Source organism: Engraulis encrasicolus, chromosome 9 (assembly GCF_034702125.1).
Source record: "Engraulis encrasicolus isolate BLACKSEA-1 chromosome 9, IST_EnEncr_1.0, whole genome shotgun sequence".
NCBI lineage: Eukaryota > Metazoa > Chordata > Actinopteri > Clupeiformes > Engraulidae > Engraulis > Engraulis encrasicolus.
In genome coordinates, this window is record NC_085865.1 from 26,224,696 (window position 1) to 26,240,803 (window position 16,108).

A 16,108-nucleotide genomic window follows, 5' to 3' on the forward strand; every position below is an offset into this window, starting at 1 on the left:
GTGTGTAACTTACAACCGAGTAATAACTGCATACACAACAATTGGCGACGAGGATCTGTGAAGAATCCAAGCGGAGCTTGACTTTAGCTCGTGAGGGAAGTGGAGAAACTTCGACGGCGAGAAGACCCACCGAGCGCGTGAGTGATGTTCTCTGGCGAGCTAAACTGCTATTGACTGTGATAGAAGCTAGCATATTGAAACGCGGAGGAAAATGTCACAAAATCAGCCAAACCCGACGGTAAATACCGCACCAACCATGGCAGGGATAATCGGAAGAAAGGACAGTTTTGATAGTGCGGCGGAGGACTGGACAACATACATTGAGAGGTTGGATCAGTACTTTGTTGCAAACGACATTCCAAACAGCAAAAAGGTAGCTGTACTGCTTAGTGTAATGGGAGCTAAGACATATAATTTGCTGCGCAGCCTAATGACTCCAGATAAACCTGCTGATAAGTCGTACACAGCCATTGTTACTGCGTTAGAGACTCATCTGAATCCGAAGCCTCTCGTCATTGCTGAGAGTTTTAAATTTCATAAACGAAACCAGTTGAAGACAGAGTCTATTGCTGAATTCGTTGCAGAGTTGAGGAGACTGTCTGAGCATTGTTCATTTGGAAGAAATCTATTAGATTCACTGCGAGACAGATTTGTGTGCGGGCTGATAAACGAAAATATACAGAAACGGCTGTTAACAGAAAAAGACCTGACGCTGAAGCTCGCGACGTCAATGGAAGCTGCTGCCAAAGGCGCTACCGAGCTGCAACAGCAGATGGCGCAAGAATGCCATGTACACGAGTGCAATGTGCACAAGATAGACAAAAGACAACAGAAAAGTGATGCATGTTATCGCTGTGGCAAGAAGTCACACACTCCAGCTGAATGTTGGTTTAAAGATAAAGAATGCAACAAATGCCAGAAAACAGGTCACATACAGAAAATGTGCAAAACCAAAATGAGAGAAAAAATGAAAGAGAAAAAGTTCCACAAACGAAAAGATAAACAAAGAGAAATGCATGACATTGAAACTTGCTCTTCTGACACAGATAGTGCACAAGACCTAGCCTGCTTTGATGTATGCTCATTGAAAAGACCCAACAGGGGAATTATATGGGTTTCACCTAAAGTGGAGGGGAAAACACTGACCATGGAGTTAGATACTGGATCTGCATTGTCAGTCATCTCCAAAAAGGATTACCAGGCACACTTCTCACATCTAAAATTACAGTCTACTGATGTAATGCTCAAAACTTACACAGGGGAGCGCATAGTCCCAATGGGCGTGGTCAAGGTGAAGGTACACTACAGCGATCAACGCCATGTGCTGTTCCTGTATGTTGTTGAGAGAGGAGGTGCACCCCTGTTTGGCCGTGAATGGCTTTGTGAGATACAATTGGATTGGCAGTCAATTAAAGAAATGCAAGCAACGGTGACCAAAAAGCAGAGCACCGTCTCTACAACTGAAAAATTGAATAAAATACTTACCAATGCAGGTGAAGTGTTTCAAGATGGCATAGGCACACTTAAACACCTGAAAGCCCAGATTGTGCTGGAAGATGACGCTGTTCCCAAATTCCACAAGGCGCGCCAGGTTCCATACGCTCTCCGCCCCAAAGTGGAAGATGAACTCCAAAGGCTGGAAAATGAGGGCATCTTATCGAAAGTGGACTGGTCTGAATGGGCAACGCCAATAGTGCCAGTGGTAAAGGGAAATGGCTCAGTACGCCTCTGCGGAGATTTCAAGGTCACAGTCAATCCGGTCCTGAAGGCGGAACAGTACCCTCTACCGCGTATTGATGACATCTTTGCAGCGCTGGGCCAAGGTAAGCGATTCTCCAAGATTGACCTAGCACAAGCGTACTTACAGATGGAGATGGAGGAGTCGTCTAAAAAGTACTTGACCATCAATACCTCCAAAGGTCTCTATCAGTACAACCGCCTGGTCTTCGGCATCGCTTCAGCACCGGCAATCTGGCAGAAAGCAATGGAGCAAGTCCTACAGGGCATACCGAATACACAGTGCTATTTGGATGACATAGTCATTACAGGAGAAAATGACGACGCACACCTTGAAAATCTGGAAAAAGTGCTCAAAAGATAGAACGAATTTGGATTACGGGCCAACAAAGCAAAATGTGAATTCTTCCAAGATGAAATTGAATACTGTGGCCACAAAATTGACAAAAACGGGCTACACAAATGCAAAGACAAAATTGACGCTGTATTGAAGGCCCCACCACCACAGAATGTTTCTCAACTGAGATCTTTCTTGGGCCTAGTAAATTATTACCGAAAATTCTTGCCCAACCTGTCCTCAGTGCTACACCCCTTGAATTGCTTACTCCAACTTGGCAATAAGTGGCACTACTCCCAGGACTGTGAAAAGGCCTTCAAGCAAGCAAAGGAGTTAGTGACATCAGACAATGTCTTGACACACTATGACCCCCAAGTGCCTCTCAAACTAGCATGTGATGCTTCGCCTTACGGAATCGGAGCCGTGCTATCACATCGTTTCAGTGATGGAACAGAGCGACCAATAGCATTTGCCTCCCGATCTCTGAATGCAGCTGAGCGTAACTATGCGCAAATTGACAGAGAAGCTCTTAGTCTGGTCTGGGGAGTGAAAAAGTTCAACCAATATCTTTATGGTAAGCACTTTACCCTCCTCACGGATCATAAACCCCTTGTTTCCATCTTTAATCCAGCTAAGGGAGTGCCAGCCATGGCCGCTGCACGACTGCAACGGTGGGCTTTGTTCCTGAGTGCTCACACCTACAGCATTGAGTACAAGGGCACACAACATCATGGGAACGCTGACGGGCTGTCCCGTTTGCCACTACAAGTCGCACCACCAGTAAAGACCAAGGAAGCTGTGGATATGTTCCAGATGGCACAAGTGGATCCTCTACCAGTCACAAGTGAGGAGATCGCGCGAGAGACAGGCCGCGACCCTGTCTTGTCCAAAGTCTACGAGTTGACACTGAAAGGCTGGCCACGCCAGGGTGACTCATCCTTACCGGGCTATTCAAGTCGACGAGAACAGCTCACAGTGCATCAAGGATGCATTTTGTGGGGGGCGAGGGTAGTCATACCACCGAAGCTGCGCCAGAGGGTTCTCACTGTGATACACGAGGGACACTTAGGCGTGGTGAAAATGAAATGCCTTGCAAGGAGCTTTGTATGGTGGCCTGGAATCGATGAAAAGCTTGAAGAACTAGCCAAGACATGCTATGGGTGTCTACAGACCCAAAAGTCTCCACCAACAGCCCCACTGCATGTGTGGGAATGGCCTACAAAACCATGGCAACGTGTGCACATTGACTACGCGGGACCTTTCCTTGACCACATGTACCTAGTCGTTGTTGATGCGCACTCAAAGTGGCCTGAGGTTTTCTGCACAAAGACCGCAACCTCTGCAAAGACAGTTGAACTCTTACGGGCCCTGTTCGCACGCACAGGCCTTCCGCATCAGATCGTGAGTGACAACGGAACACCTTTCACCGCCGAAGAGTTTCAGCGCTTTGTTAGAAAGAACGGCATACAACACATCACCATTGTGCCGTACCATCCAGCTTCTAACGGCCAAGCTGAACGTTTCATTCAAACTTTCAAACATTCAATAAAGGCCATGGATAAAGACACAGCATCGCAAACTTTCTGCTGGCCTATCGCAACAGCACCCATGCTGTAACAGGACAGACCCCCGCTATGCTCTTCCTAGGGCGTCCCCTGAGATCACGCTTAGACTTACTGAAACCCAGTCTACAGCAACATGTACAGAAGAAACAGTCTGAATCTGCTCTCCGATCCCAGACACGCTCATTGCGTACATTCCAAGTGGGACAACAGGTGATAGCCAAAGATTACCGCAATAAAGGACAAAAGTGGCAGCCTGGCACCAGGGTCATTCCATGTCAATTCACATGATTCCCTAGAATCTCCCCAGGTGACCCTCTCCGATTTACCCGATATCTCACATACTGTACATGTACCTTTTGATGTCAATTGAAAGAATGCCAAGTTTTAGCACCCTACGTCCAACGGTTGCGGAGATGAAGCCCTCCAAAGTTGGGGTGCCATGCCCACCTTTCAAGCCTTTGAATTGCATACAAAATGTACAAGCAGATTTTGACACCTCTGGTTTTACTTTGAAGGAAGATACAGGCCTAAAAGTCACCATGGCCCCTCAATATGACCCTGTCTACCAGATGATGTACTTACAAATGGCATACCTTGATTATTTTTGGCTATATTAAGCCTTAAAAACTCAATTTGTGAAACGTGTGTTGAAGAGTCTTGCCATTTTGGGGTTCCATATCTTGGAAACTATGTATGCTTTGGGAGTTACAATTGATTTTCCATCATATTTGGGAACTGTACAGTGTATTCCAAAAAAATGTAGGGCGCTCAGACTTTAAAAGATAAAATAGGAGGGACTCAAAAACAGCTTTGGGACAAAATTACCTTACGGTACCCTCTACTTCAGGCCTCAAATTAACCATGTGGGCACTTGATGACTGGAACGCCCTTTTAACCCCATGTACAGTAGCACTGTATCAAACATTCAAGCTTGGAAAAACTTTGTTTTTCAAAGTTCTTCATATTAATCTTGGCCTTCAAAGTATATGTTTTTCTCTATATCTTATCACAGTGTCTGTTTTGTCTGCTGCCATCTGCTGGTCTAAAAAAGTAACAACAGCGTAATGCAAGAAAACAAAAGGGGCTGGAAAATCTTGCCCATAATTTACCAATAAAGCACTGTCATTATTATACAGTATATTGCTATATACTAATTCTGATTTTAACAAGCATGATGAATATTTATAGTTTAAATAATTTCCTAAGTGTGACTGCTTAATGCTCAATCATGATGCCAGTCCCAAGATGGCCTCACCCTGAACTACATTTCTACCAGACATGGGGGAGGGGGTGTCCTGGTAGAAATGTAATCATGATTGAGCATTCTGCACAATGCTCGTTAAAATCATAATTGATATATAGCAATATACTAGCCTAGAAATCTAGACGCCCCTAGTGGCCGCAAAATGAATGCTGTAGGGGTTTTTGGCGCGGCCAGGCTAGCAATATACTGTAGAATTAAAGTGCCTTATTGGTAGCCTAGCGAGCTTAACCCCTAGGGGCGTCTAGATTTCTAGGCTACTTTATTGGTAAATTATGGGCAAGATGTTTCAGCCCCTTTTGTTTTCTTACATTACACTGTTGTTGCGTTTTTTTGTCCAGCAGATGGCAGGAGACAAAACAGACACTGTGATAAGACATAGACAAAAACATGTACTTTGAAGGCCAAGATTAATATGAAGAACTTTGAAAAACAAAGTTTTTCCAAGATGGAATGTTTGATACAGTGCTACTGTACATGGGGTTAAAAGGGTGTTCCAGTCATCAAGTGCCCACATGGTTAATTAGAGGCCTGAAGTAGAGAGTACCGTAAGGTAATTTTGTCCAAAATCTGTTTTTGAGTCCCTCCTATTCCATCATTAAAAGTCAGAGTGCCCTACTTTTTTTGGAATACACTGTACAGTTCCCAAATATGATGGAAAATCAATTATAACTCCTAAAGCATACGTAGTTTCTAAGATATGGAACCCCAAAATGGCAAGACTCTTCATCACGCTTTTCACAAATTCAGTTTTTAAGGCTTATATAGCCAAAAATAATCAAGGCATGTTATTTGTAAGTACATCATCTGGTAGACAGGGTCATATTGAGGGGCCATGGTGATTTTTAGGCCTGTATCTTCCTTCAAACTAAAACCAGAGGTGTCAAAATCTGCTTGTAAATTTTGTATGCAATTCACAGGCTTGAAAGGTGGGCATGGCACCCCAACTTTGGAGGGCTTCATCTCCGCAACGGTTAGACGTAGGGTGCTAATACTTGGTATTCTTTCAATTGACATCAAAAGGTACCTGTATGTCAGATATCGGGTAAATCGGAGAGGGTCATGTGGGGAAGGCGTGTGAATTGACATGGAATGACCCACAATCGTTTCACAAACAGGACTGTTGACCTACCAAGTGAAAGTCGGGCAGGACCTAGTGTGGCGTAGACACGTGGATCAGCTGTTGGATGCATCTGGATCGACAAGCGTAGATGCCAACGATACGCCATTCCATGGTGACTTCGAGTTCAGTGACGAAGCCCAAGACACCAGCGGCCCTGAAGATGATGCAGGTGGCTCTGCACCAGCGTCACCTGTTCCGCAACGTCCTGCTGTGAACCATGTTCCGCAAAGTCCTACTGCGAACCCTGTTCCGCAACGTCCTGCTGTGAACACTTCACCAGTGAGACGTTACCCAGAAAGGATTAGGAGACCTCCCGAGAGATTCCAGGACTGAGACAGATTGAGAGTAGATAAATAGTTAGGGTTTAGTTAGTTCTAGTTTAATACTCAGGTAAAGCAGTTTAGTTAAATGGGGATATCAATGCTGGAAGGGAGGAGTGTTATGTATGGGAATATATGGGTCTACTTTATTTCATTGCGCATTGATAGTGATTGTTTTAATAGTAATATGCACATGCGCATTAGTCTGTATTGAGTCTTCACAAGTTCACTAAAGGAGCCACGGCTCGTTAAATGGCAACTCTTGTGTCCGTGCTTTATTGTAGCACATAAGGTTGAATGTGTGTGTGTAACTTACAACCGAGTAATAACTGCATACACAACATATATTCATTCGTTTTTTCATGATATGTCCCAAAGTTCTACTCCATGATTTGTCCACATCCAAAACACAGATGTTTGCTGAAAACTTTGACAGTAGTTCAAATGTGTTGTCTTCGAGATTATCATAAAAGCAACTGGCTTCAGTCAAAAATGTAAACATCACGTCTGCCTGAGCTCTACTTCCTGAATCCAATGTTAACGTAAGGTGTCAGATCCAGTTATGATTCATCAACTCATCGGTCAATAATATTTTCCGGCGCGCTATTGGTATAAGCATAATCATAATGTACTTCAAAAACTGGCGGGGCATCGGTGGAAAGCCAATTAAAAAACAGATGACTCCAAGTCATTTAGAAATTGTGCTTCATTTTCTGCAGTACCGTGTTTCACCATCGCTGTTAAACAGTGTTTCTCCATAGCCACTGTGGTGTCGCTGTTTAACCAGTTTTATCAGAACCGCCGGTAGAATGCCTACAGACTGCAGACAAACTACACAAGCCCTGGGAACAAACTGCGACAGAAATCCTGCAGATCTACAGAGCCACTCCACACGCCACTACAAGAGCTACACCATTCGAGCTGCTGGAAAATGCGCTCTAGGCTCAACACTTCACACTACACTGCACCACACTCACAAGTCATTCGGAGGGCTGTTCCCAAAGCAAGCTCTGATGTGCACCAGAGAGGGCAAGGACATGGACGGTACAGACAATCTGCCCTTACCTGACAAGCATGTAATTTTCGAACATTTTCATCCAAGTCGGCAATGCGATTGCCGGCTCCCCAGGAAAAGGCAGGAACAGCGCAGGTAAGGGTACGTTACCTTAAATTCGGATGTCGCGTTTATCGCTTTTATTTTGGTAAGCCGTGCTTCAAGTGCTTACATTAAGAACCACCTCTGGTACCGAACCGTGATTTTTGTGTACCCTTACAGCCCTACCCTCTACCCACATCAATTTGTCTACAGGGCGAATAGATCTACGGGGACAGCATTTCATTGGACCGTCACACTGCCCTCTCACACCTGGAGGAACCAAACAGCTATGTGCGGATGCTGTTTATTGACTGCAGCTCCGCTTTTAATTCCTTTCTTTCCCCCTATCAAATGGTGAAATTTGCTGAAGACACCACCGTTATTGGGCTGATCTCTGACAAGAACGAGACTGCCTACAGGGAAGAGGTGGAGCAGCTGACACGCTGGAGCCAAGACAACAACCTGGCCCTGAACTCCAAGAAAACACAGGAGGTGATCATGAACTTAAGGCGGTGCGGCCAGGGCAACCAACCACCACCAGCAGCCCATCAGCATCGGAGGGAAGTCAGTGGAGGTGGTGCAGAGTCTCAAGTTCCTGGGAGCACACATCAGCCAGGGCCAGTCATGGACCACCAACACCTCAGCAATAGTCAAAAAGGGGGCCCAAAGTTTATACTTCCTACGGACACTGAAGTATGCCCAGTTAACACAAGAACTGCTAATCAATTTCTACCGGTGCAGTATTGAGTCCGTCATTGTGTACTGCATTACATCATGGTGTGTGTGTGTGTGTGTGTGTGTGTGTGTGTGTGTGTGTGTGTGTGTGTGTGTGTGTGTGTGTGTGTGTGTGTGTGTGTGCGTGTGTGTGTGTGTAAATACTTGATCACCTGTACTTGAACCCTGGAAATTGATATATTTTAAAGGGACACTGTGTGAGATTTTTAGTTGTTTATTTCCAGAATTCATGCTGCCCATTCACTAATGTTACCTTTTTCATGAATACTTACCACCAGCATCAAATTCTAAGTATTCATTATGACTGGAAAAATTGCACTTTTCATACATGAAAAGGGGGATCTTCTCCATGGTCCACCATTTTGAATTTCCAAAAATTGCCATTTTTGGCTGCAAAAATGACTGTACTTGGACCATACTAGAAAATATGTGTTTAATACTTAGTAAACTTTCATGTAAAGATCAAATTTGGCAATAGGCAGCCCAGTTTCAATAAGCAGCATAGTTGCAGTACCTTTTTTGACCATTTCCTGCACAGTGTCCCTTTAAATATTAATATACCATAGTTATACTGTTAAACTTATCTTTGCTTTTGCTTGCATTTGTGGTTGCATCCAAACAACATCTCACACATTTATATAGTGACAAACTGACAATAAAGCACTACTAATACTAGGCTACTAATAATACCAATGTGAACGGCCTCTGCTCAGGTAACACAAAAGTGTTTTCTAACTAAAACTATCCAGTGTGCCCACCTGTTCACAATGAAGTGGAAAGAAGACTCATACTTGCTCTGCCCTGGTTGTGATATGTATGAGAGTTGAGGAGAACGCTGATTATTCAGCCAGTCCACTCAGTGATTTTCATGCCTGGGCACATGAACCAGTGTCATTCCAATGCCAACACCTTTGGGTTATCCATTCATGGCTACCTACAGCTGCTGCTGCTTGAAACATTTTTCTTGTTTTTTTTTCTCCCTTTCCAAAGCCTGGCCCTCTAATGAAGTTATGTCTCAAGCTCATTAACTGAAGGTTAGGGTACCGCTCACAGTAGCAGCAGGCAACTTTACAGTCCTCAAATGTCCTCTTTTTTACCTCAGTGACTTTTTCCTAAACCACAATATGATCATAGATAAGTATAATTAGGTTTCGTTCACTCTGGCTGTATCACATATTTTTTGTTTTTAGGGTCCTCTTAATAATGGTGACTCAACTCAAGGCTTTTTAAATGTCTGCAATGGAATTTTCCATTGAAATGTGTAGACCCCTATGGCGTTTCTTTCATTTTTATGTGGGACATTACCTATAAATAGTGACATAAACAAGATCAAGAGCAGGATTAATCCGGTGGGATATAATACTTTCATAATGAAATCTAATTATTCTGCCTCACATTTCGCGGATATTGCTCTGCCACTTGATTTCCACCGCTGGCTTCTTGCAAATGGAAGCAAATAGCCTCAGGCCAAAGATACAGACACAGCTTGCTTTTCCTGAACAAAAAAATGAAACTGAATGAAAAACAGAGAGCCAGACGGTCAACTTATTATTCCTGACCTCCTTTCCTCCACTTCTGCCACATGGTGACATTTTAGTAAGCTATGCCCACCCTTCTGAATGTATTCATGACATCAGCACCCTCAAATAAATACCAGCAGTCAGGAGTATAATTGGGCTCAGTAAAAAAAAAAACAGAGCTAATTTAAGGAGCTGAAATTAACTCCATTCAGAAAACATTTATTCCCACACCAAACTTACTCTTTGGTCAGTGTAACCTTTGTATTGTGTTGTGAAAACATTAAAGGCTGTAGAGTTGAAATTAAACTGGACACCTGCAGAATTTTACTCTGACTTTTGACTGCATGTTAGAGTAATTTGTCTCTCCACAGTGTTGTCAGTAGTACTCTTTATGAATTAACTCTGAAACACTGACACTCCATTTTTTACTGTGTGTGAGAAATTTCAGCCTGAGCTTAGAGACCTGATCCTCTCTCTTCCCACCATGTTTTTGATTCTAATCCAAATGGACACCAATACATCATCTGTTCACCATGAATATGGATAATATGGATATAAATCCTGTACTGCTGGACTGAGGAGCCATTTTGCATAATCGTGTTGTCCCTCCCACTGTGTGCTGTTTGAACACCGAGGCCAGAAACATTTGTTCCATTCCGCTTTGATCTGTGTTGTTAGCGCCACCATCCCCAGCAGGAAAGCAGATCCACTAGCCCTTTGAGGAGTACCATCACAAATATGAGATTAGATTTTTGCCAAAATTTTGAGCTCTCATTATGATGTCATAAGGACTTTGCGAGATTTTTAACACAGATTTCTATTGGAGCTGTAGAGTGTTCCAGTAAAATTCTAGAAGAACTGGGGGAAATCCTTACTCCTCAAAGGGCTAGGGTGCTTTGCTTTCTGGCGATCGGTCAGCTGTGAAGAGCAGAAGACAACATAACACAACTTAATTCCCCTGCACTCCCCTTCGCCCACCCACCTGTCCACCCACCCGTCCACTGCAGGGTGTCACGGAGTGATCAGGGCCATGAGAAATATATCCGCTGACAGAGGTTTATGAGGCATGGGTGTTGACAATGGAGTGGGTTGGCTGCTCCTCTCCAACTAAATTACGGTGCGATGCGTGTGATTATGCTGACATAGGTGGAACAACATAGGCCTATACACTCAATTTAACAGTGTTAATTCAACACTTAGATATACTGAATTAACACTCATAGTGTTGTACTACTGCTCTCTAAGTGCCGAATTGATACTCCAAATATTACTGTGTAGCATTGTGAAGTGATGGAAGGTAGCCTAGGCAGATAGATAGAGAGGCGGGAGAGAGGCTGAGGAGAGGGGGCCTGCAGGATGGGGAAGTGGGTGGAGGATGAGCTAGGTGGGGGATGGAGGGATGCAGTGGCTGGGGCACTGGGTGGAGGATGAGCTAGGTGGGGGATGGAGGGATACAGTGGCTGGGGCGGATGAGTGGATGGGTAGAGGACAAACATTAATCTCACCTGTGAGTTTTGGGGCTCATCTCTGAAAGCCTGATGCTGTGAAAATGAAATAAATGTTTGCGCTCAGAAGAGAGAGAAGTGCTGGCAAAGAGATGCAGAGAGAGAGAGAGAGAGAGAGAGAGAGAGAGAGAGAGAGAGAGAATATTCAGTCGAGCTGCATGCTTGTGAATGTGGGTCTGTGTATTACAAACGTGTGTATACATGTAAGAGGACCAGCATCATGTTTCTGTGTGTGTGTGTGTGTGTGTGTGTGTGTGTGTGTGTGTGTGTGTGTGTGTGTGTGTGTGTGTGTGTGTGTTGTGCACACGTGTGCGGGTGTGGGTGTGCATGGACCTGAGAGGGAGAAAACGGAAGAGATGACAAAATCACACCCATAATGGAGAGGAAAAAAGGGGTGAGAATCTTTTGCTGTTTATTAGGTCAGTGATGTCGTCACTACAGTAGTCACGACTCCAGATTTCATGTCCAAGTAAGGACGCAGCCTAAGCCTGGTTACAGTACAGGCTAAGAGCTGACACTCTTAAAATACACTAACAAAGGTAAGTATAGCAATGACACTCAGCAGATCCAAAGAGCTGAATAAACAGATGCTGCTCCTAGGCCGGCATCTTAGCTGTTTTAGCAAGCTAGTAATAACAGTCCCAGCACTTTCTGTAAGGCCCAGGATATGCTTGCTGTGTGACTTCACTCTGGTCACATTTCTTTTAAAGGTGCACTGTGTAAGATTGTGGCCAGAGTATTGCAACTATGCTGGTCATGGAAACTGTGCTGTCTACTGCCAAATTTGATCTTTACTTGATCTTTATTTGATTTACTTTTCAAAATGGCAGACAATGGAGAAGATTTCCATTTTCATGTCTGAAAGTGCAATTTTCCCACTCTTAATGAATACTTAGAATTGGATGGTGGTGGTAAGTATTCATGAAAAAGGTAACAGTTGTGAATGGACATCATGAATTCTGCAAAAAACTACAAAAATATTACATAGTGCACCTTTTAAAATGACATTTTATCAGACAGTAAGACATGGTACTATCACAAACATCAATCGACATTACTTAACCAGTTAACATTCACCGGCCGGTGGCGGGAGAAAGCCCGGCCGGCGGTTACAAATCAATGAGCTTTCTCCACCACCATGTCCACACCACCATGACTGCTCAAGAGACACTTGCTATGGGTAATCAGGGCACATTAGACACCCCACTCTGCCAGGCCCCACTACCACTGCACAAGGCTGAGCTGATACCACCCAGCCCGCCCAGATACCACATTCCATGGGCACTAAGCATCAGTAGACACCCCCACAGTACCAGGCCCATGCAGCCGGGGTTTGCAGCTGCATGTGTAACACCCAGCTGCCGCTGCCAGCTGATGGCGAGTGATTACACCCACCCGCAGGCTTCAATTAACAATCAATCAACCCCGCGGACGGGTTCCAATTAACAATCAATTAACCCCGCGGGCGGGTTCCAATTAACAATCAGACAGCCACAGGTGCCCCAGCGAAAAGCACATTGCCTGGGCTTGACCAGCCACAACACCTTGGTGAAAAGCACAATAGCTCCAGCTCTGATGACCACCAGAGCCAGGACCGGGTGTCCGTGGACCGGCAGCCCGAAAATGTGAGTCTATAGATCAGCCTTGTGATGTGATTGGTCTTGGTAGGATGCAAGACATCCACATTTTTCCTGTTTTTATGTGTTTTCAGTGGATCCTTTGTCCTGGACTTTTAATAAGACTTGAGGCAAGTTTTTTTTTCGTTTCATCGGGAGAACTGCTTTCAGAGTGACATTTATTTGAATTAACAATCATTTTCTCCTTTTTTTCAAGAAATGTGTTTTATTCCAAGTAGATTTGTAACAATACATAAGAGTGCTCTTTTGACTATTTAGTGACAAACTCCAGACTCGTAGCTTTCAAACAAGAGCACAGGTGTTAGTGTAGCACAAACTGGGATATAGCTGCAACCTCTGGCGTAAAAGAAGCCAAAATAAAATGTGTGTGACAGTAAAGGTGTTCTATAGGATCAAGGAAGGGGAACTCGCACACCTTGTATGCCGATGCAATAATTTCCTTTTATTGCATGTTTCGAAAATAAAAAAGTGCTACCCAAGTGAACAGTGCAAACGTTTCGGTCCCATTCAGACCATCCTCAGTGCAAAAAAAGAGTAAAGGTGTTAACATGCTATTATGTGTTCTAAAGATAACAATAACAATTTGTATACACTTTTTTTGATAGACATTAAATGACTGTCATTAACATCACCTCACAGTTAGGGCTGTGAATGAATTAATACACTTTTGTAACAACCTCACATTAAACAAGATGGGATAATCACAACCTTGGCCTTTAAACACACTGTCTGTTAGCCTGTATAAGCATTTCCTATCGCAAGTTTCTTTTCACATGGTCAGAAAGACGCGTTTCGGCGCTCTGCCTTCCTCAGTGTGCACACTGCAGTGGCACACTGAGGAAGGCAGAGCGCCGAAACGCGTCTGTGTAAATAAAAAGAAACCTATGCATGGTGCGACCTTTTTTCATTTTTCAGTCTTACAATATTTTGGTCAGCACCCTTAAAGGAAGAAAAAAACTGTTGGGTGACGCCTGCTCCAACCCTTATGAACATGGTCAGAAAGAACATTAATGGATGGAGACACCCTCCAAAAATTTCCAAAAAACGTTAAATCTCTCCAGTTCCTATTCTTCGATTTACCCTAAATATTCTTAAAGACCCTTTTCTGTGAATCTACTCCAGTCTTGGGAGTGTCCCCACATCCCAGTCTTTCAACACAGTTTGCTTTCCAAACAGGACGTTACTTTTTCTTCCCTGAAAGTCCTTCTCATTTAAGCTTCTTTGGATAGTTTTGGTGAGCTTCCCCCTCTCTCTTCATGGTATGCTTTACAGAAAAGAGGTGTCTCAGCTCTGAAATGAAAGTCATGCTTATTCAGTCCTCTTTAGGATGGTAGGGATGAAATTTGCCTTCAGAGAAAGCTGCCGGGAAACTGAAATGGGCCTTCTCTACACCCTTACACTATGTGAAAGATTAGATATTTTATGACTCCATTGATGATAGTACAGTTTGAGAGGTGGACACGGAGAGAATGGGGAGAGATCGGCAAAGGACCTAGGCCTGGAATCGATCGGCCACATGGCAAACGAGTACCCTACCGGTTGGCCACGGCAGAGCCTTGTAATTCCTGATTTCAAAGACGAAAAAAAAAACCCACACACAAAAACTGTCACATTTGTCTTCTGACAGAAATGAGCTCTCCAAGCTCTCTGCCGGTCTTGAGTGCTCTGTACAAACACCTGATTAGTTGGATCTAATTAGTGGCAGGCTTGTCAGGTGCAGCATTTTACCTCTAATTGGCCTTGTGAGAATATAACCTTTGACACTGGCTACACAGTAAATGTTGTGGTGTTAATTCAACACTTAGAGAGTTCATTTGAGTCCAAATGATGTCAAATCAACTCTCTAAGTGTTAAATGAGCACTGCAGAATTTACTGTGTAACTGGCCACAGGACCAGACCATTTGAGCTAGGTCAACAAAACCTCAGAAAAGAAAAAAAGCCCAATTCTGGAAAGATTGGCAGAAAATATATCGGGAAACAAACGTAATCACTATTGGACCTTCTTTTCACAGAGGTAAGGTAATCACCTATATTGCCATGTGAGTTTCTTTCTTTTTTCTTTTTTGGTTGGTAAAAGCACAGCATTGCAATTTTTTCTTCACATCATTTTTTTCTGTTGAATTATTTATCAGTTAGGGGCCAAGAAACAGTGTGCTTGTTTACATTCTCTCTTCCTCAAACTGAAAGATGCAATTAGAAGACTAGATTCCTTCCTGCCTTCAATGGATAATTAATGTATTCTTCAAACTTTGTTTTTTTTTTCTTCCTGTGTTTTCATACAGCCATGCCTTTAAAGCTTAAGTGTTGATTACCATTCTCTGTTAACTTAGAGTAAGATCCCTGAAATATTTATCCGCTGAGATATGCATTGCATGTTCTACAGCACTTGTGACAGTAGCCTGCTGACTGAAACCCATGGCTTATGTTTCACTAGTTCTGCAAATTATATTTGGCTCCAATCCCATTTCAACAGATCTCCATTTAGCCCAAACCTGCTCAGCGCCTGATCAGGGTCATTTGGTTTGATTTAGTACACCCATCACATAATGGCAGGCAACCACTGGTGCACTATTCGAGTCTGACAAACATAGCTGCCTGCCACTGATATGGGTCTACATTTTGAAATTGGTCTCTTTCATGCCCTCTGTAGTCCCTTTAATCTCCCTGGCATTGCGAGCTCTTTCCCTGAATTGAGGAATGAGAGATATATTGAGGGATGAGAGACATGTTGCCGTAATAGCCTCTGCTGAGCTGGACTGAACATTTCTTCTCATTATTAGGCCTACATAGGCCTACTGTATACTACCGTAGCTATGGCTGTTGATTACTGCATGCATGGAATCATGATCTTAAGTTTTTTTTTTGCTGTTTTATAGGTTGCACAATGTCAGTTGCCTCTACTGTAGTTGTTTGTACAGTAGGTCTGGATTACTTTTAGAAGCTGTAAATTACAAATGAAGTAATAGAGCAGTTCTACTGTTGATCCTTTTTGTGATGTCTTGAGCACCAGAACCCATTAAAATATAATGTCAAAATGTGCAAAACTGCAAAATGTGAAGGACATGTCTTTCTGCCAAAGCTACGTAGGTAAAGGCCACATCACTCAGGTTTAAGATTAGCAAGTGTGATGTGACATTTTGAGTGACTCAGACATTTTGGCAGTTAAGGAGATAATGATGTTAATACAGACTTACCTGTAGGCTATCAAAGTGGCCCCTGAAAGCCCCTTAAATGTCAATGACAATTCATTTGGCATCAGTGGCGGCTGGCA